At 45.9% G+C, this 27,350-nt stretch overlaps 1 protein-coding gene across 2 annotated transcripts in view; it reads left to right on the top strand.

Moving 5' to 3' along the window:
- Positions 1–27,350, top strand: part of KIAA0513 (KIAA0513 ortholog) — a 472,380-nt gene that overhangs the window by 123,457 nt on the left and 321,573 nt on the right. For both annotated transcript variants that reach the window (XM_078670087.1, XM_078670085.1), the window contains exon 2: positions 23,755–23,797. The gene's annotated coding sequence lies outside the window, so the exon portion shown is untranslated. The remainder of the gene's footprint in view (positions 1–23,754; positions 23,798–27,350) is intronic.

Raw genomic sequence — 27,350 nt, 5'->3', positions numbered from 1 at the left:
GAGCGGAGCCCCTGGAACCTCGTCATGACTGATAGTAGTCCTACTTGCCCCTGTATCAATCAAAAACTTTCTGTCTTTCCCTAATACTTGACTGTGAACATAGGGACCCTCTTGATCTACAGGTATCTCGATGAGAGGCAAGCCTACCTCCCTCTCTAGGCTGTTTCATGAATACGGCTGATAATCTGGATACTCTGTCTGAGCATACTGGTACATCTGCTGTGTAACATGCTGTGTTGCAGCAATAGGCTGCGGTGCTGGAACTGTCTGTTGTGCATTCTGTGGTGACTGAGAAGTCTGTGAAACTTGTTCTTGTCTAGGCGGACGTGGTCTCTCTTTAGTCTTACCAGTAGCTATGTTGTGTTTCAGAACTGCACACTCGTTTATAAAATGACCTGGCTGGTTACAATAATTGCAGGTCCCTTTAACGGGAGCTGTAGGATGACTGGCTTGATTCGGACCCCTCTTCTGACTGTCTTGTGGAACTGATTGTGCAACTAATACTTTCATTTTTGTGTCTTTCATACGTCTTCTTTCGTGTTCTTGCTCTTCCCTGATTCTATTCTGGTGATACTGGAGCATTTGTAACATTTGTGACGGAGTATTAGCTTGCCAACTACTTTCGACTTTCAATACTCGATTTTTAACTTGTGGACTTGAATTCTCGACCAGTTTGGTAACAAAAAGATGAGGGTACGATTCACTACTTGTTTTCAGACCACTGTTAATAATAAAACATTTTTCGAATCTAGAATAAAAATCACTAGTGTCTTCATTCTGTTTCTGTTTACAAGCTGAGATTGCATCCCAATCTTCCTTTTTCGTGGCTAGTAACCTTGGCAAAACTTGTATCAATAACTCGGGTAATTCTTTAACTTTACCCCCAAGACCGGTACCTGGTACTCGTGAATTATCTTCAGCTTCTAGAGCTGTCCAATCTATCTTTTTCTCTCTCACCTCCCATTCTTTTTCCTTGAGTTTTTCATATACCCCTGCGGGCAACAGGACCTTTAACATTTTAATAATATCAGGATACGTGTATTCTCCCATACGGAGCATGTCTTTTAATTCACGGTGGAACCCTGCTGGGTCTTTATCGTGACGGGAATTAACTTTTTCATCTCTAAGAGTTCCATCTTTGTGATAGGGGTGTAAACAAATACTCGTTCTAGTTCACCACCCGCTGTCCTAACTGGGTGTACTTCTCGTAACGGATGCTGTCTATCTATGCAAAATGATTTACTTTCTGGAGGTGAGACATGAACAAAATGTGGATTTAAAAACGTTCGATATTTGTGGCGCTGTTCTAGAATGATACTAATTAAATCGGTACCTAAACCTCTCCATCTATACTGGAGTAACTCGTTCAATACATCATGTAACGGACCTGGATCAGAATGTTGTCCCTCATACAGTGTAATGAGGTGCTGGATCATATACATACCCACCAGTCGCTGCTCGGCTGGGGGCAGTTTCAGAAACATTTGTGCCACTATTTCGTCTGGAAAAGTGGTAGAATCAGTAGTCCACCGGACTGCTGATCGGACTAATTCTTGTTCATGCATGGTACTAAGCTCACTATAACCTATTCGTGATTTCAGAATGTGATCGGTAGCTTGGAATACTTGCTCAAGAGAACCTTGTTCTGGTGCTGGAGGAGGGAAAACTTTCTTGTGTTCTAGGCGTGAATGTCGGTTGGGAAGTCTAGTTCTACCTACATACGCTATTCTGGAGGGATTCTCGTCGTCTAGTTCTTCATTATCAGAGTCGTCTTCTTTCTCGGTTACTTGTGCTGCTTCTCGTTTCTCGTGTAACTTTATTATTTCCCTACGGATTTTCTTGTACATACTCTCTATACAGTTCTGTGTCTTGTGTCTTCCCTCGGCTATATGGTCACTCCACCTGGTCAGGACTTTCATTTCTTCCGGATTTTTATCCGGATAATCTTGTTCCCTTATTAAACAATTAATTAGAAACTTTAAAAGCATGAGCTGAATCTCGACTTTTCTTTGAACCATGGCGTCGCCAATACTTCCTGGATCTACTCCTGTACGGATGAAACGATATATTCTGTCTAGATAACCTTTCATATTCGGTAGGGTGTCCAAATATTCGGTCACCCGTCTTACACGCAATGAATACAGGACCATATCATCATCGCCTGGGACTGGGTCATAACGGCATTCGGTAAGGGCTCGCTTGATATCTGCGACTGACTGAAGTTTGGGCGAACGCTGTAACGCTCGTGCATGTAGCTCGAGTAACGTTATACGTCTGGGTTGAGGCGGGGTTCCAGGAGGACTTCCCCCCGGGCCCCTAGACTAGAATCGTCTACGGGTATCGTACGTGCTGGGAGAGTGACTGATGTAACAGGTACATGTACTGTAGGCTGGACCGGGGGTGCCGTAACAGATGCTGTAACGGGTGCCCCGGTGGCAGGAGGAACAGGTATTACATTATTTGCGGGAGCTGGCGGAACAGGATTTGCATACGCTGGTACTGTGTCGTCCAAATAGGACGAGAGAAAAATATCAGCTGCGGTCGGTTTGTGACGTAGCTTAATCGGAACCAAGGGCGGCGGAAAATTACATGGTGCTTCCGGGGTTGCTTTTGGCAAGCCCTCGGCAAGAAGAGGATACATACCCTTAATAAGGGCATTTCTCTGTCTGTCTGACTGTTCGGCTTTAACTCGTTCACCTACTTCGATCAATTCCCTTTCTTGGGCTCTTTCTGAGGATTCCCTACTTAATTCTGTTTTTCTGATTTCTTTTTCCGTTCTTCTATGAGATTCTTTGCGCCATAACTCGATGGCATCTTTCTGGGACTGTCTGGCTTTCTTTTTCCATAATGCTTCTTCTACTCGCATGATGCACTCGGCATCCCACGTACCTGATACGGGCCATCTATATTTCTCTTCTAATTCCTTGGTGTAATCCACCCATAAGTCTAGATATAATATGGCACTTAAGCCGTGCTTATGATACATAAAATAACCTGGACTGTCCCTAGGCGGGACAGGAACTGCTTCCTCTAATAACCCTTTTCTGGTTTTTAACTGACGTAATTTCGAGAATAGAGGCATTGTCTAGGCTGGAATCTGGACACAATACAATACACGATAAACACAATAATAACTGAAAAAACAAATCACTCATACCACGACATTGAAAAACACATGGAATAACATTTAGATTAACAGTTTGGACAGAACACATGAATTTCTTGAGAACAGAACTTACTAGAATGACTAGATGCACTGCTAAAACAGCGCAAAACTTACCGGTCCCATAAAGAGACACGTCAGGACCCACGTCCACCTAGGTGAACACTTCGTGTTGGATCTGCGTACCCAAACCCACGGACCAGAGACAAATTAATTGACCCTGTCTAGATACTACCCCAGCAACGGTACTCACCGGGCAGCAAGAACGGAAGGCCTCGGACTGGACTGGACTGCTACGACGACGGACTACGAACTTCGGACTTCAGTTACAGGTGGGCCTCCGGATACCTCGGACCTTGGACTCTCGGCTTGGGCTCTGGTCGGGACTCGCCGCGTTCCTCACCGCCTCGTCTGGATGCTGGACCGCAACCTCCGTCTCCTCCGTGGGCCTGAGGGATACTTGAAGCAGAAATATCTGCACGTGCACGGTATGGTTCCGTCACGGCTGCAGAGGATCAGGGGGCCTGCGTGGCTTCACCGGCGCGTGGGGAAAGGGCAAGTCCCTATTCGGGCGCCATTATGTGGTAAATAAATAATTAATTACCGGTACTATTTTTTAATACAATCAATAAAACAGATAGCTCAATAAATAAGAGTCAGGATTCGAGGTATCTTGAGTCGACAGGCTTTAATCAGGCATAAAGGACAGGAACAGGACAGCCTGTACGGGAATAGGATGAAGGCAGCTGCCGGGGAAATGGGAATCGGGGATTGGCATCGGCTATTGGCAACTTTTAATATGGGTGCACAGTATATATACTTAAACAAATACATTACATTCATTACAGTAGGCGTAGCAGTAGGCGTGACTCGTGGCAGTCGCGAAAGATAAGGGCAAAATGATGTAACAAGAAGGCGTGTACAGGGCGTATACATAGACATGTGATGTAAACGTAACAGAAGTGTCATAAATGGGGCGGAAACATGGAGGGGGCTACCTGAGCAGCTGGGACCTTTAACCTAGTGGTGCGCGCAAACGGGCAATGACGTGTTACCAGGGAGAACTGGGGGCTATGACTTCTGCGCTAGAAGAGGAGACTAAAGTCTGGAGTGTCAGAGCGACATGTACCCAAGGCATATCTGGTATCTGGTGTTTGGAGTACATGTTGATAGAATCCAAAAGTTATCAGGGCAAAGACTACTAGACATTAGGACTGGTGCATGCATAATTCTACATGTATTGCGTGTGCGAGGAATATTCTATGAATATTAATACAGTATTTCTCTTACATGGAGACAGTAAGGCTAGACCATGACGGAAACTATTGATGCGATTCAGTAGCTTAGGAATGCAGAGAAGGAGGGCTGGACTGATAACTAGAAGCATAACATATTCTTGGCAGACTGGCAGGCAGAGCCAGGCCGAGCCAGGCACTGTGAGGCAGAAAGTAAGTGAAGGGTCAGGGATGCAGGTGGGGGCTGTATCGCTCCTCAGAGAGGGTTCAGGAGACAGGAGCTGAATCTGGTCCGGGCCCTTTTGAGGCCTAGAAACGGGGACAATTCAATGAATTAACGTGCACACTGTAAAATGTAGCAACGTAGGTTTACATAGGCCTAATATTCGTTGCTTTCACGGGAACTGGAAACTGGCATACTAGAGATGGACACAACTGTAATTGCGTCTTTAATCGATCAGAGGGGAATACATGCATATCGATCATGCACATATAGCATAATATGGGGAACACGTAGGCACATACAACATGGCAAAATTTACTTTTCCACACTACGCCACTGCACCCTACTCTGCACTACTCCATGACACTCTGTTCTACAACACTCCACTCTATACCACTACACTCTATGCCTATGCTCTCTCCACTGGACCACTCCATGCCAGTGCAGTCCACGCCACAACTTTATGCCACTGCACTCTACGCTGCAGCACTCAATGCCATTTCACTCTGAAACAATCTACTCTATGGCACGCACTCTATGCCACTGCATTCTAAGCTGCTCTGTCCAATTGCATTCTGCTCTACTCCACTCTACTTTGCACCTTTCTACTCTGCACCTCTGCGCTCAATTTCGATCTACTCTGAATCACTGCACTCACCACCAATGCACTTAACACCACTTTATGCACCAAAGCAATCTACGCCTCTGAACTGCACTCTGACACTCTGCAAGACTGCACTCTCCGCCACTCTACTCTTCACCACTCAGCTCTATGATGGTCTACTGCACTCTGTGCCACTCTGCTCTACATCACTCCACTGCACTCTGTCACTCTAATCTGCTCTGCACCACTCCACTCTACTCTTCACCACTCCACTCTACTCTTCACCACTCCACTCTAATCTTCACCTCTCCACTCAACTTCACTGTACTCTGAAACAATCTGCTCTACGCCACTGCACTCTTCTCCAATCTGTGCCACTCTACTGCACCACTCTATCCAACTCTGTGCCACGCAATTCTTCTCTGCCACTCTATTGTACACCACTTTACTCAAAACCAATGCACTCTATGCCACTGCACTCTATGCCACTTCACTCTACAGCAATTTACTATGTACTTTGCACCACTTCACTCTAGGCCACTCCACTCTGCGACACTTCACGATACTCCAATCTGACGCTTTACTCCATTAAACTCTACACCACTCTGACACTCTACTTTACTCTGTGTCCCTCTTCAACACTCTACTCCACTCTATTCTGCTTTACGACACTACTCAACTCTGCGACACTACTCCACTCTACAACGCTCTATGCAACACCCTCTTCAGCACTCCACGCTTCTTTACTCCACTCTATTCTATGACGCAATACTCCACTCCACTCTGTGATACTCTTCTCTGGTCTACACCACCCTATGAGACTCTACAACACTTTACTCCGCTCTAATCCACTCTGCGCCACTCCACTCTACTCAACTCTACACCTTCCACTCTATGACACTGTTCTGCCTCCATGCCACTCTACGCCACTTCATAACACTCCACTCCACAAAACTCTACTTTACAACACTCCACTCCTATATGCCACTAACCTTTAGCCATGCTGAACAGCAGCCACACTGGTGTAAAACATGGCTAAAACAGATGGGCAAAGTCAGTGGCTCTTGCAAAGGTGCAACCTGTTGGCTTTGCTAATGCTTGCTTATTTTGCTCTTTCACGCAAATACATTCCAGATGTTTTATTTACCGATTTCAGAGTTGTCCTCAATCTTGAACCGTTCAATTAAAAAGCAAGGCAAGTGGCTCCCACGTCATTCTGCTGGTGTGCCTATGGGATCACCCATGGGCATGCCAGTGGAATGACACAATAGCCAGCAATGGACGCTACATTTGTCTTTTTCTTTTTTTTCTTTTTTGCTAATGCATTTGACTTTTTCTCTGATGTTGCACAGCGTAGCCAAAAGGCATTGATTGACAGAGCCTGTTGGTCCCAAATGCGAGAGCTATAGCTTTTGCAAATACTTGTTTTTGGTTTGTGTTTACTGCACTAGTGCAAATGTTTGCTCCTATTCATCAGCCACGTCATTTGCACGCAGTGAATGCATTTTACAGGACACCAGATCAAATTGCAGGCAGGTTGACAAGATCTTTAGCTGCGTGAAGATGGATGAGTTGTAAGCAATAACATGTAACCACCCCAGAAAGGTTAGTGTGATATTTTCTGTCACCTTATTATTAAATGGAATATCTGGTTGTAACATAGTGTAACAGTATTCTGTAAGAGAAAGCAGACACTTGAAATAGCTCATAGAAGTCTAACACATGTTTAATGCAAAATAGCATAAAAAATAAACTAATGGTAAACACCATATCCAGGGGCCAGACCTGCAACCCCATGTCAGTTGAAGTAGGAATCTAAAATCCATACATTTTGATGCTATACTCATGCACTTATTCTCAATGCAAACAAATGGAGGAAAGTACACTTGACATAACAAAATTACACATAGGCGCCAGTAAGCAGGTGGCATCTCTTTTCGTGGGAAGAATGCAAGAAGAACTTGACGCCTGTATACTATTACTCATTTCTGCAGTTCTCACTTCCTTGTGTTAATTCCAGAACACGGTTACACCTACTAGAACAGTTAGACACAAATGTGCAGTGTACAACACAGGATAACAAAACAGCAGTGCATGTAAAATATGTGTAGATGTGCAATAATGCGAAGACTTTAATGGGTTTTAAGTAGGTATAAAAACAAAATCCCAATTAATGCGTGGTGATATATATACAATTTTACGTCAATTATACATTTCTACAGAATAATTTCTCAATAAACTTGATGATAACTAAAATGTAGAAACTATTATTTATCATGCAGTAGATTGTTACATGTGCTGGCTAGTGTTTTGTTGGCTTGTCACAGGTTGGTAGAAAGGACATGGCCACCAGTTTAGTGTGCCGAAAGGAGGGATGGCATGAGCGCCCACTTCCTTTTAATTTGACTTAGTCACGTCCTATGATGCATCTGATGGGGTGGCTATTCTGTTCTTGAGTGACGGCCTCTGTGAAACTGGCCACCAATGCTAACAAGTCCTTATGCACTTTACGTTCTTGCAAAACCCAAATGAGCCGAAATTGTCCAACCAGTGAAAATCAAACAATAGGACATCATTATTAGTCTGTCTTTATCACATAGTAACACCAGCAGGATTGTGGGGTTTGCGGATTCCCGCCAACTGCAAAAGGACATTGTCACTCATCTTCAGGATTTAACATGTCTAGTGATTAAGGGTATGAAAACCGTTTGTGAACGTGTCAAGGATGTGACAACTGCTGCAGGTCTACTGCAGCACAAGCAGCAGGATAATGCCTAGGGAGTGTGGGGGTCATGTATCCTGGCTGATGCATGTCACAGTTCATGATCTGTGCTGAACAACTTAAATCATGCATCAGAAATGGAGTCAAAATTGTATATGATGCAGCACTATTTGAGATGCAAAATTTTTGAAGACTTCTGTTGAGGGACCTGGAAACATGTCGGCAGAGTTTTTCGAGTCTTCATCAGGGCTTTCTCAGAATCTAGTATTCTTCAGAACATCTATCATATGTTGGTGTGACTTTGATGTAGCACCACAGGACTGAATGTTGGCTGTACAGGAGCTCCATGTGGGTCACTGCTGGACCACTGAAGTAAAATGAGACATTGTAAGGTGATTCATGTGAAATTTCCATATTCTTGGATCCTTGTTATGTTATGCTGAGTATTGCAGAAGGACACTACTGGAGTGGACACGTCTGTTGTAATAGTCCCGCTGTTCCTTCAGAGATCAACTGTGCCAAGGATGTTCCAGATGGTAACTGCAATACACCTTCGAATGGAAGTATTAAAGTTTCATTATCACCAGTTTATCACACTTTCCTGGTTTTGTTACTGTCCCGAGGGGGTCGGGACGTGGGGGAGTTCGACCCCTGGACTGACGGGAGGTGTAGGGGAAAAGAGGAACACAGGCACCTTCAATAAAGGATTTAAATAGGGTTTAATGGGTATATACGTCTTTTTCATCAGAGGTATAGTCTGTTCTCAACAGGGTCCAAAGTAAAGAAAGCTTTTCCCGCTGGTGTAGTCCCGATGTCTGGACAGGTGTGGTCTGGGTCCGACCGGGGACCTTTCTTCCTCTTGGTTCCACTCCGTTGCCGAAAATAAAAGAAAATGGGGGTCAGGTAAATGAGTGGCTCTGGGAACGATAAGGACCGGGAGTGAGGACACAACAACAGTGTATAGGTGTACACTTCTCTCGTATCAGGGAGTGAAGGGAAGTGCTCGTGATGAGGTAGGGGAGTCTTAGGGCGGTGCACCTTACACTCGGGGCTGCCTCCTCCGCCCGACCCAACCCGCTACCCGGCCCCGTACCTCTTGGAGCCACGCTCCTCCCGTGGGAACGTGGCTGGGCGAAACGTTGAAACGTTGGCCTCCTGGCTTGTCGCTCTCGATGTCTCTCTTCTCCTCCGACTCTCTCCGTCCGTCCTCTCTGTACTTCACAGCCTCCGGGGAAACGCCGTCCGACGAGCCATCGTTACTTCCTGCTTTTGACGTCGTGACGTCACCGAGGGGTGGAGCTTCGTCCTCCGTGTTCGTATCCTTAAAGGGACCCCACGAATTGATGTCTTCCGTCCAGGGGGACTCGGTTTCTTCGATCCATGTACACTGTGGTAGCTGTGGGGACAAGGGGCATGGTGAAAGAGGGGTGGCGGACCACCAGTCCGTAGGGAGAGTTATGTCCGGTCCGCCCGCCCCATCACATTCCTCCCCCCCTGGTTTCTCCCGTTCGGGGAGAGGAAACACGCGGGAAAGAAAGTCCGCATTACCATTGTCTTTCCCTTTTCTATGCTGTACTGTAAAGGAATACGGTTGTAAAGACAGAAACCATCGTAACACCCAGGGATTATTGCTGCTGTTCTGGTGCATCCACTTCAAGGGGGCATGGTCAGTATGAAGGATGAATGGTTTGCCCTCCAAATAATAGCTAAGTTTTTCAATTGCCCATTTAATGGCCAGGGCCTCCCTCTCAATAGTGGAATATTTACACTCCCTGGGAAAAAGCTTCCGGCTAACATATAATACAGGGTGCTCAACACCTTCCTTGCTGACCTGGGACAATACCGCCCCTATCCCCACATTGGAGGCATCGGTGGCTAACACGTAGGGCTTAGTGTGATCTGGGGATACCAGGACTGGAGCCGTGATCATGGTGGTCTTCAGGTACTGAAAGGCCTTCAAGGATTCAGGTGAGGGTTGTCTGTATTCACGGGCCTTCGTGTCCTTTCTGAGGAGGTCGGTTAAGGGCGCAGCCACCTCGGCAAAGCATGGTATGAACCTGCGGTAGTACCCTACCAGTCCCAGAAAGGCTCGGAGATCTCTTTTGGTAGAGGGAAACAGAACAGCAGCTATGGCTCGTACTTTTTCACTTTGAGGAGCAATCGTACCCTCCCCCAGTACATACCCCAGGTAATTCACGCTATGGAACGCTGCCTTAGATTTTTTTGCATTAATGTGGAGTCCCGCTCTACGTAGCGCTGTAAGGATGGTTTTCAGATGGTGTAGATGTTCCTTCCAGTCCTGGCTATAAATGACGATATCGTCCAGGTAGGCTGAACTGAACGATATGTAAGGCTGCAAAACCCGGTTCATTAGGCGTTGAAAGGTCGCCGGGGCCCCGTGGAGTCCAAATGGAAGAACCGTGAATTCATAGGCTCTTTCGTCCGTCACAAAGGCGGTTTTCTTTCTATCCTCCTCACGAAGAGGCACCTGCCAATACCCCTTCGTGAGGTCGATGGTGGTGATGTAAGGGGCGTCGCCTATTTTCTCGATTAAATCTTCCACCCGAGGGATAGGGTAGGTATCGAAGTGGGACACCGCGTTTAAGGCTCGATAGTCCATACTGAACCATTTGGATCCGTCGGGCTTGGGTATCATCACGATCGGGGATGACCAATGGCCCTGGGATGGCCGGATTACTCCTAACCTCAACATGTCTTGGACTTCCCGTCGTACGGTTTCTTTTCTTGCTGCTGGAATCCTGTACAGTCTTTGTTTCACGACTTCTCCGGGAAGGGTTTCAATGCGGTGTTCTGCCAAGTTAGTTCTTCCGGGTAGGTCAGAGAAGATGTCGGTGAATAGTTTCAGTGTGTCTGATAACTCGGTCTTTTCTTGGGAGGACAACCCCGGGTTTACCACCAGTTGATTCACTGTGGAGTCGTAGGGGTCGCTCGTTTGACCAACGAAATGACCCGCTCGGGGTACTGGGCCCAGCCACTCTTTAAGAAGGTTGATGTGGTATGTTTGGGTTTTATTAGGGGATAGGCGTAGTCTGTAGGTAGTTTGCCCGATGGTTTCGACTATCTGGAACGGGCCTTGCCACTCATTCTTGTTTTTGTTACTTAAGGCAGGCAGCAACACAAGAGCCCACTTTCCGACATCTAGTTTTCGGAGCTTCTTTCCTTTATCGTACGTCCTCTTGTACCTGTCTTGTTGGTGTTCTAGGTTGGTATAAGCTAGTTCTTGTAGCTTCCCCAGTTTGGCCCTCAGTTGCGTTGTGTACTCCAACATGCTCTTTTGTTCTTGTGAAGCCTCGTTTTCCCACATTTCCCTCGTGATGTCCAGGAGGGATCGAGGCTGTCTTCCGTACAAGAGCTCGAAGGACGAACACCCTAGGCTACTTTGTTTTTGGGCCCGTATGACATACAGGGCGATAGGTAGAAGTCGGTCCCAGGTCGGTCCTTCGGCGGTCAGCATTTTCTTCAGGGTCAGTTTGAGGGTCTGATTGTACCTTCCCACAAGGCCATCGGTCTGGGGGTGGTACACCGATGTCTTCAGATGTTTGATATCCAGCGAGGTACATACTTCCTTCATCAGTTTTGAAGTGAATGGGGTCCCCTGATCCGTCAGCACTTCCTTGGGGAACCCCACGCGAGAAAACAGCTCTATGAATTTCTCCGCGATGGAGGACGTTGTGGCAGTTCTTAAAGGAAAGGCTTCCACAAATCTGGTTGCGTAGTCAACTAACACGAGGGCATATAGGTGGCCTCGGCCCGTCTTCGGCAAAGGACCGATAATGTCCATTCCGATCCTTTCGAACGGTACTCCTATGAGGGGCATCTTCTGCAGGGGTGCCGCAATAGGTCGGTGGGTATTACGCCTTTGGCAGACCTCACATTTAGCACAGTACTCCTGAACGTCCCGATAGATCCCCGGCCAAAAGAAATGTCTGACTATACTGTCGGTGGTTTTTTCCTTGCCTGCGTGGCCGGCCATCAAATGGGCATGAGCGAAGAAGAGAACTTGTTCTCGAAAGGATCGGGGTACCAATAGTTGTAGCTCTCCGTCTGGTTTGGCTTGTCGGTAAAGTAGTTCATTCCTAATCAAGAAACGCGGGTAGGAGGGGGGTTGGGGTCCGATTGGAGCATGGGCATTTTCCCAGGCGTGAAACAGAGTCTGGTCTTCACCCTGGGCAAAACGAAAGCTCTGGTCAATAACCCAAGGTTTGGGGGAGAGGTATGTGGGAAGGCTCTCGCTCTGTCCTGGTCTGGAAAAGGTCTCCCTAAATAGGGAGAGGAATTCAGGATTGTCGGTACCCAAGATCATGTCCTCGGGCAGGGAATCCACCACCCCTACCCGGACCCTACAGGGATCCCTATCCGGTAGCGTGATGGTAAGGGAGGCCACAGGGTAGGGTTTTACATCCCCGTGTACACATCGTATGTATACCGGACTCTGGGGGTGCAACTGTTCTTGTTTGACAAAGCGGGTTTGGATGACGGACTGTCTGCACCCTGAATCTAACAAAGCCCTTACCCTATAACCATTCATCCTCATACTCACGTAGAAAGTGCTGCCCATTTCCGCGGAGTACATCACTGTTCTGGGGAGGTAACCGACCTCCATAGGCTCCTCTTGGGTATTTCTTTTGGGGCACATCCTCGCGATGTGGCCCCACTCCCCACACTCGAAGCACTGAGGACCTTTATTTAGGGTAGGCATCATTCCTGCAGGACGAAACATTCTGGGGGCCTCGTTCCCGGTTTTCGGTCTTTTGTCCACCTTAGGGGGAGGCAGGGGTTTGAGGGCTTTCTCATGCTCCCAAGAGGGGGTCTTGGGCTGTGCCCAAGCATATTGGGACGCCATTTCGATGGCCTGGGCAACTGTAATTCCCACATGTTGACGCAACCAGCGTTGGGAGGCATAGGGCAATGCCTCCATGAATTGTTCTAAGTAAACTTTGTTTAGGATGTCTTCCTTACTGCATTGGTCCGGACGCAGCCACTTATCTGCTGCCATCTTTAGTCTGAAGAAAAGAGTCTTCGGGTTCTCCCCTTGAACCCCTCTCTCTTTTCTAAAGCGAACACGATAGGCCTCCTGGTCCAGACCCAAATGATCCAGGATAACCATCTTAATGGTCGCATAGGGGGTCGTACCCAGGGGGTTAGCGGCCTGATAAGCCGATTGGGCTTCCGCTGTGAGGAGGGGAGCCAAAAAGAACGGTCATTTCTCTTCCGGCTAACTCATTGCTCGGGCGGCCCTTTCAAAATTCAAAAGGAAGGCGTCCGGATCTTCTCCGTGCACGTATTTCTGGAGGGCCATTCCTGTGGGGTGGGGGCTGTGCGGGCGTACCGCCCCTGGGAGGACCTGCGTGGGAGGCGGCACATTTCTCAGACTGTCCAACTGGGCCGTTATAGTCGTGGTGAACATATCATGGTCGGCGTGGGCTGATGTAAGCTGGCTTTCCACGGCCCTCTCCAATATTTCTTGGCCTTTAATGATGTGCTCGATAAGGGCCTCCATCTTTTTGCTACAGACGGATGGTGGTGGGGATCCCACTTCTGACACCAGTTGTCCCGAGGGGGTCGGGACGTTGGGGAGTTCGACCCCTGGACTGACGGGAGGTGTAGGGGAAAAGAGGAACACAGGCGCCTTCAATAAAGGATTTAAAGAGGGTTTAATGGGTATATACGTCTTTTCATCAGAGGTATAGTCTGTTCTCAACAGGGTCCAAAGTAAAGAAAGCTTTTCCTGCTGGTGTAGTCCCGATGTCTGGACAGGCGTGGTCTGGGTCCGACCGGGGACCTTTCTTCCTCTTGGTTCCACTCCGTTACCGAAAATAAAAGAAAATGGGGGTCAGGTAAATGTGAGGCTCTGGGAACAATAAGGACCGGGAGTGAGGACACAACAACAGTGTATAGGTGTACACTTCTCTTGTATCAGGGAGTGAAGGGAAGTGCTCGTGATGAGGTAGGGGAGTCTTAGGGCGGTGCACCTTACACTCGGGGCTGCCTCCTCCGCCCGACCCAACCCGCTACCCGGCCCCATACCTCTTGGAGCCACGCTCCTCCCGTGGGAACGTGGCTGGGCGAAACGTTGAAACGTTGGCCTCCTGGCTTGTCGCTCTCGATGTCTCTCTTCTCCTCTGACTCTCTCCGTCCGTCCTCTCCGTACTTCACAGCCTCTGGGGAAACGCCGTCCGACGAGCCATCGTTACTTCCTGCTTTTGACGTTGTGACGTCGTCGAGGGGTGGAGCTTCGTCCTCTGTGTTCGTATCCTTAAAGGGACCCCACGAATTGATGTCTTCCGTCCAGCCGGACTCGGGTTCTTCGATCCATGTACACTGTGGTAGCTGTGGGGACAAGGGGCATGGTGAAAGAGGGGTGGCGGACCACCAGTCCGTAGGGAGAGTTATGTCAGGTCCGCCCGCCCCGTCACATTTACATTTGGAATGGAATGGAAGCAGTTTACTGTGAACTACTGGGAGAGAGAGGGCATATGAGTTAATGTGAGTAACACTTTTAACTGCTCAGTGTTGTAAAGGTCAATGGCTTGTGAACAGACTTGCCAGGGCAGTGCTGGTGATGGATCAACCATCTGTTCTAAATAATCCACATATTCAGCCTGTGCAAGTATCATTGGTTCGTCTTTGCATGGATGCCCTTGTTTGTAAGGGACCATCGATGGCTGTATGGATGGTTACTTTGGGAAGCTATGGATGCAAACTCAGGAGCACATGCAGGATGCTTCTCCTTTGCTCCTTTGGTCTCCTGTTAGCCCTTTGCCAACATTTCCTTGTTTCTGTTTAGTGGATCGCAAGAGGTTTCTTTGTTATTGTGTTGCGGTCCTACTGCATTAGCCCCTGAAGCACTGTCTCCAGGTCTGATCGCCTGGTTGGCAACCTTGACATGGTTCTTCTTTCCGGATGATTTCACGCAGAGTAAAGAAAGGACTGCACTCTCAAGGACAATCTTTCATCTGTGTGCTATATCTTTTCTGGTACAGAAGTGGGAGTCAAGCTCAACTGCTGCCCTCCTTTCCTTCGTGGTGCTACAGTATGGGACCTTCATTAAGCATAGGCCAACAATCCCTCGGTTAAGGAATCTTAGCAGTCAGGGGGCACTTTTGGGGCAAGTGTCAACCCTTCCCTCCTCTGCAGCGTAGATTTCCTGTCCGTTGAGGGTTTTCTTCCTTTGTTCTCCATCTCAAGGGACTTCTGACATTGTCAACGGAGGTGTAGACCAGCACTTCTGCTGTCTTGATAATTTCGGAAAGATACTCCCCCACAGCATATCCGGCAGCAGGAGAGCTGGTTCAGTCCTCATCATGCAACACAAAAAGATGATGGATGGAATGTTGAACATTGTCAAAAATGTACCCCCAGTCACAGATCTGGGTTTAATCCATCGTTATTTTGCTCACCACGCCACCCCAGTTCAGACATAGCCATATGCAAATCAGTCTTGACCCTGTGCCTCATGGGAACAGTCCAGACCGAACTGCCAGGCCATGTCTTCCCTGAACCAGAATCAAGCATCCTAGGAGTGGGTTCGGGCTTTCAGCCGTCTTCAGCCAGGATAGCTTGACTCCAGTGGCATAGTGAGCACGGGACCTACATCTGGGCATACCCTTCCTACTTAGGGTGAAAATGCAACACAAAAAGATGATGGACGGAATGTTGAACATTGTCAAACATTCACCCTCAGTCACAGATATGTGTTTAATCAATCGTTATTTTGCTCACCACGCCACCCCAGTTCAGACATAGCCATATGCAGATCAGTCTTGACCCTGTGCCTCATGGGAACAGTCTATGCCGAACTGCCAGGCCATGTCTTCCCTGGACCAGAATCAAGCATCCTAGGACCGGTTTCAGTCCTCATTATGGCCAGAGCTCGGACTCTCTTCGTCGCCAGTGCTGTGTCAAGATGTTGCTCATTAGCACAGAGGCACAAGAGACCGGGGCACTGAGTTAGTATGGGTAACTGGAGCCGGCGCTTGAACTCGTAGACAGCCTTGAAGTGGCCTATTAATGCCCTGTGATGCTAGTATGCTAAAGGGTGTAATTTTTTTTTAGCACCGCTTTTGTCAAAGGGAGGCATCTAGTAGACATTTAAGGTACACTGTACACTAGGCCCAGCTTGTGGCTACAGCAGTATGCATCTGTTCAGTTTAGGACTGTTCCTCATCTAACTAACATGCCTTTCTTGGTTAATTTTACAAATGCTGGGAATCCCACTGGCATTTTTCTTATCTATAATAGGTCAGTAAGTACATGATGGCCAAAATGTTCCTTTGTTTCTAGATGTTATAAAAAGATGAGAAATTGGTAATGTGTTATTCTCATTCGCTGTGTCAGACATTTTCTGGACTGCCTGCAATTGCACATTTCAGATGCATTCAGAGAGAGAGCCTTTGAGAAGTTGATGCTGAATGGTCCACTGAGCAATTCCCAGCAGGCAGTGGAAGGGCTGTCCCCTGAAGGGGTACATGCTGTCACTGTGTGTGCGCGCGCTGTACACGGATCCCGCTCCCAGGGAAGTAGCGTACTCCTGGCCGGCCTCTCCTCTCCATCAGCCTGAGCAAACATTAGCTCTGTCTCACAATGTCAGTCTTGTATTTCATGGAGGGCGGGACTCTGTCTTAAAAAAATGGCAGGGCCCGGTCAATCATTTGAGAGCACAAGGATTTTTTTCACACAGCATATCTACATAATTCCTCCCCTTTTTAGTGGTTCTGGTCAGCTTCATCCTTCTCTAGTATCCCATCCTGTAGATCTTTTATCCAGTCCTCCACCCTAGGGCCATCCAGCATATTGCAATCCGCCTTATCGCCAGCAGACGCTCCAGCTGTAGAATGGTCCTCTTAGTCTTGCGTTGAACCCTACTGACAGGGATTCCTTACACTTATATTTTTGGAGGCAGCTATACATATCTACCCGAAGGCGCCCATTAAATCATCATCGTACAGCACCCCAATAAGACAATAAAAGAGGACAGCCGCATGTTGATTACAGTATGTGTGATTGTATACAGTATATAAAAATTATAAAAAAAGTTTAAAAAAGAAGTACTGCCCCTCTGTTTGTGTTTTGGCCCGCTCCCGTCTCCTAAAGGGGCTAGTTTATGTAGCATTGTGGTTACGTATGCTCTGTGTAGTATGTCCTAGTGGGTAAGGTTAGATCTAGCCCTGTAGGAGACCTGATGTAGCTTTAGAAGGGTATTGTCTATCTGTGTATTCAGTCCCTCAATCCATCTTCTAATTTAGTGGCACCATCAGTGGGTGCTTAGGCATATTAATGCAAAGAGCTGCGTAGAGACTAGTGATCACCTCTGCCCTGGTGGGCTGTGACCAATATCTGTAGTTAGTTTGTGTGAAGCTCAGGAGCCCTTGTACTGTTCCTCAAATCTGCCTGGCTACTTCAAAGAGTGCAGTAGTACAGTATGAACTGTTCGCTATCGGTTGAAAAAATGTGATTGTACCATCCTGGGTGGACAACAACACCTGTGTTCCTATTACATTCCTGCTGTAAAACCTACCCCTACCCCTTTTTTCCATCCTGTCTAGTTCATTTTAACTTCTATTCTGTCAAACTCTGGTACTATCCAAAGCGGTAACTGCTGTGTGCAATAAAATCGGATCCGAACAATGTCCAGCCTGGCCTCATCATCTGGACCAGGCACAGCATGTTTTATTCACATCTCCAGTGCAGGCACGGGTAGCCTGCAGCTCAGCCCCTGGCAGCGGCCGCCTAGCAGTTCTATATCCATACTTATTGTGGCCTCGATCCAGCCAGCAGCAAATTGCAGTTGTGCAGCTAAGTAGTAAGTGTCCAATTCAAGGACCCATAGACCCTCGTCACATTTGTGCTGCGGCGTAACCATACCAGGTCTGTTAAAGCAATCTTTGGATCCTTGAAGTTCTTCCACAGGACTGAATGCATCACGCTTTGGAACATATAAACATCTCGGAAACACGAACATCTTGGTTATTGTCACTCCTGGCCAGGTAATTCAGTAAGGCTATCCAAAGGTCTTTCCTATTTTGTAATTGACATTTAGTATTTTATTAGTACTTAATTAATGCCATCTATTATTAGTCTGTATGACATTATGCCAAGATGGCAGAATGAGTCATACAACCAGGACCTTCCACACTCCAATAGTGCCCCAGAGTCTGCTCAGCCAAGGACTCCCATCAAGGGTATCTGCGATTTTTGTTTCTTCCTCTTCAGCCCAGACTGATGCCTGAATAGCTGCTATCAGTCTCACCAAGATTTCTAGTGATACCAATGGTTTTGTTAGGTATACTTGTAGGTTGTCAGCGTACAGCGACACCACATGCCTATGGCCCTAAATTTCTATTGACCTTTCACACGGTTCATTGCGCAACTGACCGGCCAAGTGAGCAACTACCAGGGCAAATGGTAATGGAGACAAGGGGCACCATGTCTCCTTACTCACTCCATTTCCCATACATCTGAGATAACACTGTTGATCATGACACTTTCCATTGGCAAAAGCTTGAAAATGTTACTGATTTGTCCAAAATTCATTGTCTTCAACCCTGCATCACTCCTGTTGGTTAGTGCACCGATTGTGAATTGGTTTTGCCCTGAGAGATGCTACAAAGATTTATGCAGTATAAGAAATGTTTTATTCCAGCTGTGTTCTGTCCCCGAATTTCCCTCCTGACTTTACGTGCTAACGCTTTAGTTGCTGTCAGATAATATCATATCTCTGCCCAGAGAAGAAGAATCTGTAGCATTGATAAAGTAAAGTCTACACCAAAGGAGACATCTTCCATCATATCATGATCTCCCACAAGCCCATGGGAATCGAATCTGCTGTCTGTCCTCTGACTACTTTTAAGTGCTCTGGTTGCTAATCTAAATCCACAAAATAGCTATGTTAGGGAGCTGGGCAGAGGAATACATATACATTGGTTATCTGTACAGGTCTATTAGTTGTAGTCTGCAGGTGTCTTCAAGTGCCCCCCTTCCCTCTGAGCTTAGATTTGATGAACCTGTTGATGCTGAGACTGTCAAAGCAGCTTTCTAAATTATTGCTGTGAAAGGTGGGAAAAATAAGTCAAAACAAACCTTGTTTAGGAAGTTGGGAAAGCTGGCTTATCTGAGACAAATTACCTAGCTAATGCTCAAACAACGACTGTGGGAAGAAGAGCAGCCCTCTCTGCCCTCCAGGAACATAACGTTTAAAAGCTTTGCTGGAGTCATTTCAATTAACGAGCATTGACCATGCCAATAGGTTTGGCATATGAATGTACTTTCAAGCCAGAACTAAAAATCCTTGTGCGTTGACTGCCCCCCTTACTTCTGTGCTGCTGTTTGAGAGAAACGCCATAAATCTAGCTTTTAATATCATTGCAATGGCATGTATGTGCCCCTAAAAGTTCAAGCTCAGGCATCTGGATAAATAAAATGAACACAGCTGTGTGAAGGGGAAGCACTTTTTTATGGAAGCACACAACTACTTCTCAATCAAAACAGGTACTCCTGGTTCCCAACCTGTGGGTTGAGCTAAAGCCCCTCTCCTGGTGATACTCATAAAATTGTTGCGCCGTCAAGTCAGACCATAAAAAGTGATGCTCATTATTGCACCAACTTAAATGTAGGTGGAAGTTAATGAAAAAAATAGTGTAAATAAAAGAATGATATGTCTCAAACATTTTTATTACGAAATTCCTAGTTTCTGAGTCAAGAAACTAGACGACATAAGATGGATAATATTCTTTATTCGGTTAAAAAAGCAATAAAAGATAATACAAATTATAAACATATGATGTCAAGAAGATAGAGCAGTCAGTCCCTCACTGTACATGTTATAGTCAGAAACCATCTCTATCGATTAATATTATTTACAGTTAAAACCCAAGATAAAATCAAATAAAAACCATAACATTTTTTGCAGTTAAACAGTCGGCACGGTGACGACATATTTAAGATTCAATAAAATAGTATGTACAATCCATAATTTCAATAAAGTGCGTGTGCAATCAAAATGCATCCTGTGCAAGCCAAGGAAAGTGCTAATAAAATCATAAAGTGACATCGATATACAGTTCGTAGAAAGCTATTCTTAGGTTAAAAGGCCTTAGGGCTTTTATAGCCCCACGTCATACTGGGCTTAAAAGATGCTGCATTATGCCTATAAACAGTTTGTCACTCCATTTCTATTTGTAATAGTTGTTTTTGGGCCCTATGTAGCTGGTATATACAGTGTTTATGTTCAAAAGTGCATGTGCAGTGAAAAATATGCCATCTGAAAGTGGTTATAAGACAGTAAAAAATAGTAAAGACATAAAAGCTGTTGTTTCCCCGCGATCTTACGTAACTTGACAGAAGATGCAATGTAGCAGCAGACTGTATGACACACCATGTCTGGTTGAAGTGATTGTAAGTATAACAGAGCAGGTTTGCATTGTTTTCTATTTATGCTCCTGAGCAGAGGAACACGTGAAGCCTTCCTGAACTTGTCATACAAACCACAAGAAAAGAAAAAGTGTTAGTGCGACTGAAAAGAGTTCGAGTTACAAGGGCACGCTATGAGATCCTGGTCATGGCTGGCTGTTGGGGAGCAGGCAACCAGCAAATGAGACACACTGAGATGAAATCTCACTAAACAATACTGGTATAAACTAGGAATAGTGACCAGGATTCGATATGTCTGGTCGTTACCAGCTTGCCATTTGACCTGACTGCCTGCCACTCTCCCCATCCTCCCTTTTTCTCCGCGTATAACCCATCCATTCCTTTTTGACCATCGCATTCATGTGCCTTGAAATACCTTTGGGGTTGTTGTAAAGTTCTTGTATCCCTAACAATTAGAATTGGGTTTTGATGTATTGCAGCCACTGGATGTTACCTGTCTTGTCTAACTTCAGATAGCCACTAATGACCGCTTTGGCCAAAGTTGCTAGCTGTCGATTCCAAATGGAGACCCATAGCATAAGTGGAGCTAAAAGAACAATGTCTCTCACATGGGTGACACCCAATTATTTGTGACATATAGATGCTGGTACAGGCCTGAGTAATCGTAGCAGTTTACGTATAAATGTATTGCACTGGCTCTTGCAATCCCTAGATACCTGCCTCATAGATGGCTGCTGAGTCACATCTGACCTTATATATATTGAGCAGTGCACCCATAGGCTAAGATTTATTTATTTATTTATTTAAGAGTTTTATATAGTGCTAGCCAGACCCGAAGGTATCAGAGCGCTTGACAACATATATCGTGAAGCAATCAGTTATACGTGTTACAATAAGCAGCGTTGTCTTGTGTTGAATCTTGTTCCGGCTGTCTTGGGAACAAGTCAAACAAAAAACAGGCGATGGAAAACCTTCCTATTGAAGTGTCTAAGTTCTGTGCTGGGCAGGATTCCTTTGGTGGAGGGACTCTGTCACATTGTGAGGTATCTCTCCCTTCAGATGAGATCGGTTGAGGAAGAAGTCTTTGAGCTGGCTTTTGAAGTTTACGAAGGAGGCATTAGTCCTGATGTGGACTGGTATGGAGTTCCAAATTTTGGGTGCATTTCCAGAGAAGGAGCGAGACTGGGTTTTTTGTTTGTGAGTTTTCGGTGGAATGAGAAGAAGAGTGTTGGTGCTCCTGAGGTTCCTCGTTTGTCCTGCCTTTTTGAGTACTTAACTCGTGGACTTATCTTGCATTAGTGCAGGTTATGTATGGTATGAAGTGTTATGTTATGGAAACTTGGTATAGCGCAAGCGATTCACTCCCGAAGGTATCTCGGAGTTTTCCCAGAGTCGGGATAAGACAACAAAATTAAAATAACCAGGTCTTCCAAAGTTTTTATGAATCTGTCAAAATTCGTACAGGAGCAAATAAAAGAATATAGGCAGTTTATTCCAGTGATGGGGGCGAGCAAGATAGGAAAACAAATCTACTGCTATGTCTTGTAGTACGTATATGGCGGGATCTGAGCAGAGCTTTGGCCGTAGATCTAAGGTTTCTGCTGGGACAGTAAAGGATTTGCTTCCTTTGTAAGTAGATTGGGCCCTTGCCTGCCAGAGACTTGTGAGAGAGACAGAGGAGTTTGAACAGGTACTGCCTTCTGACAAGTAGCCAATGAAGAGCTTTTAAAGTGGAAACCGAAGGAGTCCCAGGAGAAAGATTAAAAGCCAAATGTGCTGCACTGTTTTGTACAGCCTGTAGTTTAGAAATAAGGGCTCCGTTGACTGCTATCAACAGTGCATTTCCATAGTCAAGGTGACTCATGATCAGGGTTTGTTAAAGTGTTTTCCTGGCCCGCAAGGGGAGCCATTGGTACACTTTTTTTGAGCTGACGCATAGTGGCAAAACAAGTGCCACAGCCAAGCCGAACATGTTCTTTCTTAGAAAGGCTATCATTCACCATGATACAGAGGTTTTTAAATGCTCCCTTTGAAAAGAGGGCATTGCCCAGCTCTTTTGGAAACCAATCTGCCAATCATAATGCCTTTGCCTTTCCAAACAGCAAAATCTCAGTCTTGTTCCCATTAAAGTATAGATAGTTGCTTGTCATCCAAGAGACTGTTTTCCTCATGCAGTCGATAACTCGAAATTTAATGTTTTCAAACTCCTGCCCAAAAGAAACAATTCGTTGGATATATTCCCCATAGGATACGGTATCAAAGACACAGGATTTGACAATCTGAGCAAGGGGGGCCACATGGATGTTAAACAAAGTAGAGCTCATGTAAGAATCCTGAGGTACCCCCTTGTTTATTGACATAGTTCGAGATTTGAAAGAATCAAGTCTGATCATCTGGGTCCTGGTTTTCAAAAAGTCTATAACCAATGCAAGGCTTTACCGTAGATACCCGACTCATGTAACCTACGGACCAGAATAGAATGGGAGACTGTTGCAAAACCTGCTGATAGATCGAGTAATATTAGCATACCCAGAGTGCGAGCATCCAGTGAAAGTGTAGTAGAGTCAACTACTGCCGCCAATGTGCTTTCCGTCCTATGGAAGGCTCTCAAGCCAGATTGAGAAGGGTCTAGTATACCATGTTCCTCCGAGTAGGACACAAGCTGTTTATTAACAAGATCCTTATGAACCTTGCCCAAAAGGGGGAGGAGGGAAATGGGCATGTAGTTTGCAAGTTCTTTGGGATCTGTGATCGTTTTCTTTAGAAAAGGTGAGACCTGAGCGGATTTCCAAGCCAGCGGCAATATTGCAGAGTCTAATGATAAATTAAAATGAGACTTGATGGAAGGCCTAAGCATGGCCGCCAGGCTGGCAACCATCTGTGGAGGACAATGGTCCAAGGAAGAGCCAGATTTAACTTTTGCTAGCATCTCCTGCACTTCTTCATGGGAGATAGTCGCAAACCTCTCCAGGGATAAGTGAGATTAGCAGGTGGCGAATGATAGGTGGAACATTCTTCTACTTCCGAGGATAAATTAAGAAAGTTCTGATAGCTGGTATTAACTTTCCCTTCAAAGTGATCAGCAAAAGAGTCACACAGGCCTTGTGAGGCTGGCATAGTAGATGTACAGGCATGCAGCTTGGTGAATTTATTAAGAACCTTGAATAGTTCTTTGGCAGAATTGCCGGCTTGATCAATCTTGTTAATAATGTGGTATGTACACGCCGCTTCTCTGGTAGATAGCAAGCGTTTGTTTATATGCCTTATTATCTGCAGGGGATTTAGTTTAACGCCACCTCGCGTTGTATTAATGTATATTTGCAAAGATGTATCATGAGTGATGCCTGGATAATGCTTGCTTTGTGAAATTGTCTAATAAGCATTTTGTTTCATCTGTGTTGTTTTATTTCTTTGCAGTGTAAGCTATTGAAGTTGTCCACAGATGTTCCTTCCTCAAACTGTGAGTATTTTGAATTCTCTTGTTATTGCTTATTTGGGTGGTTGTAAACCGAGCTTCTATAGTGCTTACTTTGTAAAAAAAAAATATATGTGTGTAGGCCCAAAGTTATTCGGGGGCACCCGTTTCGAGTATTGCACAATACCAAGATTAAAAAAACTGCACAGCTCTGCCTCGGAGGTCCCAAGAGGGTTGGTACTGCTGCCATTCCTCTTTGGCTGATAAAGTCAGCCAATGAGGGAAGGCAGCAATCCCTACTCGTCACAGAATAGGTTGAGGTCAATGAGAGTTGCTGACTACAACCCACTCTGTGACGAGATGTCCGTGATTGACACTCTGCCTGGGCACTCCAGGGCTTAGAACAGAAGCGCTACTGTCTGAGGCAATCGGTGTCACTTCCACTCGTCATGAGGGGGGTGGCCTGGAGGTGCTTTGCCAGGCTGAAGAGATCATGCCCAAGAGAGCAGTGAAATCTTCAGCCCGGTAAAGTTCACCTCAGGCAGCCAGGAGCCTACACATATCTAACTTCTGGCTGCCTGACCTGAGCAAGAAGACTGTCTGTCAGACTGACCTTTGTTCACCCTGACAGACACTCTTCTTTTTTGGGCAAAAGGTGAGGGTGTGTGGCCCCTTCGCCCATCAGGACGGGACACAGCTGCTATTGCCCCCAGAGAGTACCACCTGCACAGATTAAGCAGTGGCATTCTAGATACAGGCCAAGTCGCATCTACTCACTGAGAAATTATAGATGATGCTCAGTAGTAACAGTGTTCCATATTCAGTCATTGTCTGTCTCCTTCTCCTCCTTGGGTACCAATTCTAATCTCATTGCTGAATAACCCACTTTCTGACTTCTTATTGTTTCTATTTCAATGTCTGCCCTAATGTAGTATTAGCTTTGCATATGATCCCACATATATTTATTTCTCACTATTTTTCTTGAGTGCCATCTTTTTCTGCCGTTACAATGAAGTCCACTTCCTTCTACTCATGTAGATAGGTTTTGTAAGAAGTGAAATCTGAATTAATGATTCTTCATGACACCAGCATTTAGTAAAAAGTTATTCTGTGAGTTGACGAATGAGCAGCTACTGTGCTGCTGTCTCCACTGCCAGTAAATATGTCACTTCCTACACACTGCCGTCTTCTTGCTCGATGTTAATATATAAATATATGTATATGTTGCACAAAAACTCCCTCAGCTGCTCGCTGACAGACTGGACACGGACTCCAATTAGGTGCTGTTTTCTTATTTTATTTTGCTGGTGCATTGCATGGCTGATGACGCGTTTCGCCCACTCGCTGGGCTTTATCACATGACTAGCATAGAGTTTGTCATTGTTTTTATACACCCTGCATCTTATATATATATCACGTGACACTATGTGAAAATAGAAAAAGAGACTCCACTGAATTTTGAGTACTGCAGGCATCACAATCGTTTGTATGGTACAAAATGCTGCTAAGTCAATGGTTTAAAACGTAAAAAAGGGCTCACAATGCATCATATATATGTCTTAAAAACGTATAACACAATCATGATGTTGCTAGCTAAATACTGTATAGTTTTCACAGCACAAATGTACAGCTCCATGTGCAAAATAATGCAACGTTTCTCTATTGGGGATAACATTTGTTTGAAATACAAAATTAAGTGCCATGTGCATTATCATAACTATTACATAATGCAAAGTTATACCTATCTTAAACACATGGCCATAACTTTAATACTTCATATATATATACAGTGACGTAGCCGAAACGCGTCATGCTGGAGGCGATGAAATAATTAAACCACCTTGAGAACTTTCAATGCGCATTCTGTGTGGTCTGTACCTGTTCGTCGATACTCGTGGGCGAGTTACAGGATTTTATATATATATATAGAATAAATTATGCAAAAAAGAAGAGACCTCTGGGTAGTTCTCAAGTTTAGGTGGAAAGCAGCCCCTGTTAGAGCACTCTCAACACCAGCCACACTCTAGATCTGCTCACCCCAAATGTCTGTTTTTCTATCAAAGTTTTTAAGCATAGGACTAGCACAGTGCTATCCACACCAAGATAGAAAATGACAAAGTCTTTTGCAATTTATACAGCAAAGTCTTTAAGCATAGGACTAGTACAGTGCTGTCCTTGCCGAGCTGTAAAATTACAAAAGCCATTTATCACTCCAGGCACAATATTACAGCTTTGAATTAGTGAAATATCAACTCAAGCCAACCTGAAATGAGGAAAAGCAACCCCTGACACAGTGTTTCGCTCTAATTAGAGCTCTTCAGAGAGGTATAGCTTTGTCTAGACACAAGGGAGCACCCAGTATTAAGTCAAAACAAAACCCTTTCAGGCATAGAGTGGCGCATAAATTATGCAAAAAAGAAGAAGAGAACTCTGGGTAGTTCTCAAGTTTAGGTGGAAAGCAGCCCCTGTTAGAGCACTCTCAACACCAGCCACACTCTAGATCTGCTCACCTCAAATGTCTGTTTTTCTATCAAAGTTTTTTTTTTTTTTGGTTATTATAAACTTTTATTCGCTATCAATGCGTGCACACACCTTTCGCCTACAACCCTGGGGCCGGCAGCAATCTAGAATCACATCAATACAAGTTGTTGCTCCATTGTTCCAGAAATTATGCTAAAAGTATTACCGGCGTCACCCGTTCCAGTTACCTGGGTTTCAAATACCATTACAACAGTTTAATGTATTGACGCCAAGGTCCCAAATCGATACCCCCCAGCACCACAGGAGGGTAGCTACAGCTTTCTCTAGCGCTGTATTGATAGTCTCTTTCAGTGCGCGCTGTCAGCTACGTGTTCAAAGTCTAACTCCCCTAACCCAACTTGTCCACAACCACCCTTCCCTCCCCCCTCAACTGCCAGTGTGCCTCTCCCCGTGTGCTAATGCCTACTCAAATGTATGTGTCACTAGCCTCAGTCACGTCCTCTCGCCCCCATTCCACCCCACCAGTCATTCATTCACTCTGTGTTCCTGACCTGGAGGATCCCACATGCATGCACCTATGTGTCCTAGGTCTCTGTTGTCTGCATTACCCTGGCGTCCCTCCCTCCCGGTGCCTCCATGTAACCCGAGATAGCTCAGTCCCCGGTGTCCCCCTCCCCCTCCCGCCGCTCCTCCTTCTCCTCCCGATCCTCCACCGCGGCGTTCCTGTTCGAGACGTATGTCAGGTACTGGTCCCAGAAGTTCCGTGGTCTGCTCACCGGCGGCAGTAATTCACTATACAGTTGGGATTGTGTACAACTGTACAACAGAGCCCTTTCCCATTCTTTTTTTGTTGGAAGCGGGCCGCGCATCCACTTCATTGCTATCGCTCTCCGGGCCAGAAGTAACCCTATGCCAGCCAGGCGACGTGTAGCTGGGGGTAAGGCTCTGGTATTCCCCAGCAGAGCCAATGCCGGGTCCACCGGGAGGTCCCTTTCCAGAATCCGCTCCAACTCAAGGAAGACTTCTTCCCAGAAGGCGTTTATCCCGGGGCAGTTCCAGGCCAAGTGCACGAAGTCCGCCACTGACGCACTGCAGCGCTCACATTCCGGCGTCTGCC

This window comes from Lissotriton helveticus, chromosome 12 (assembly GCF_964261635.1).
Source record: "Lissotriton helveticus chromosome 12, aLisHel1.1, whole genome shotgun sequence".
NCBI classification, from domain to species: Eukaryota; Metazoa; Chordata; class Amphibia; order Caudata; family Salamandridae; genus Lissotriton; species Lissotriton helveticus.
The sequence above is the reverse complement of the archived record's forward strand: the minus strand, read 5'-3'. Positions and strand labels throughout refer to the sequence as shown.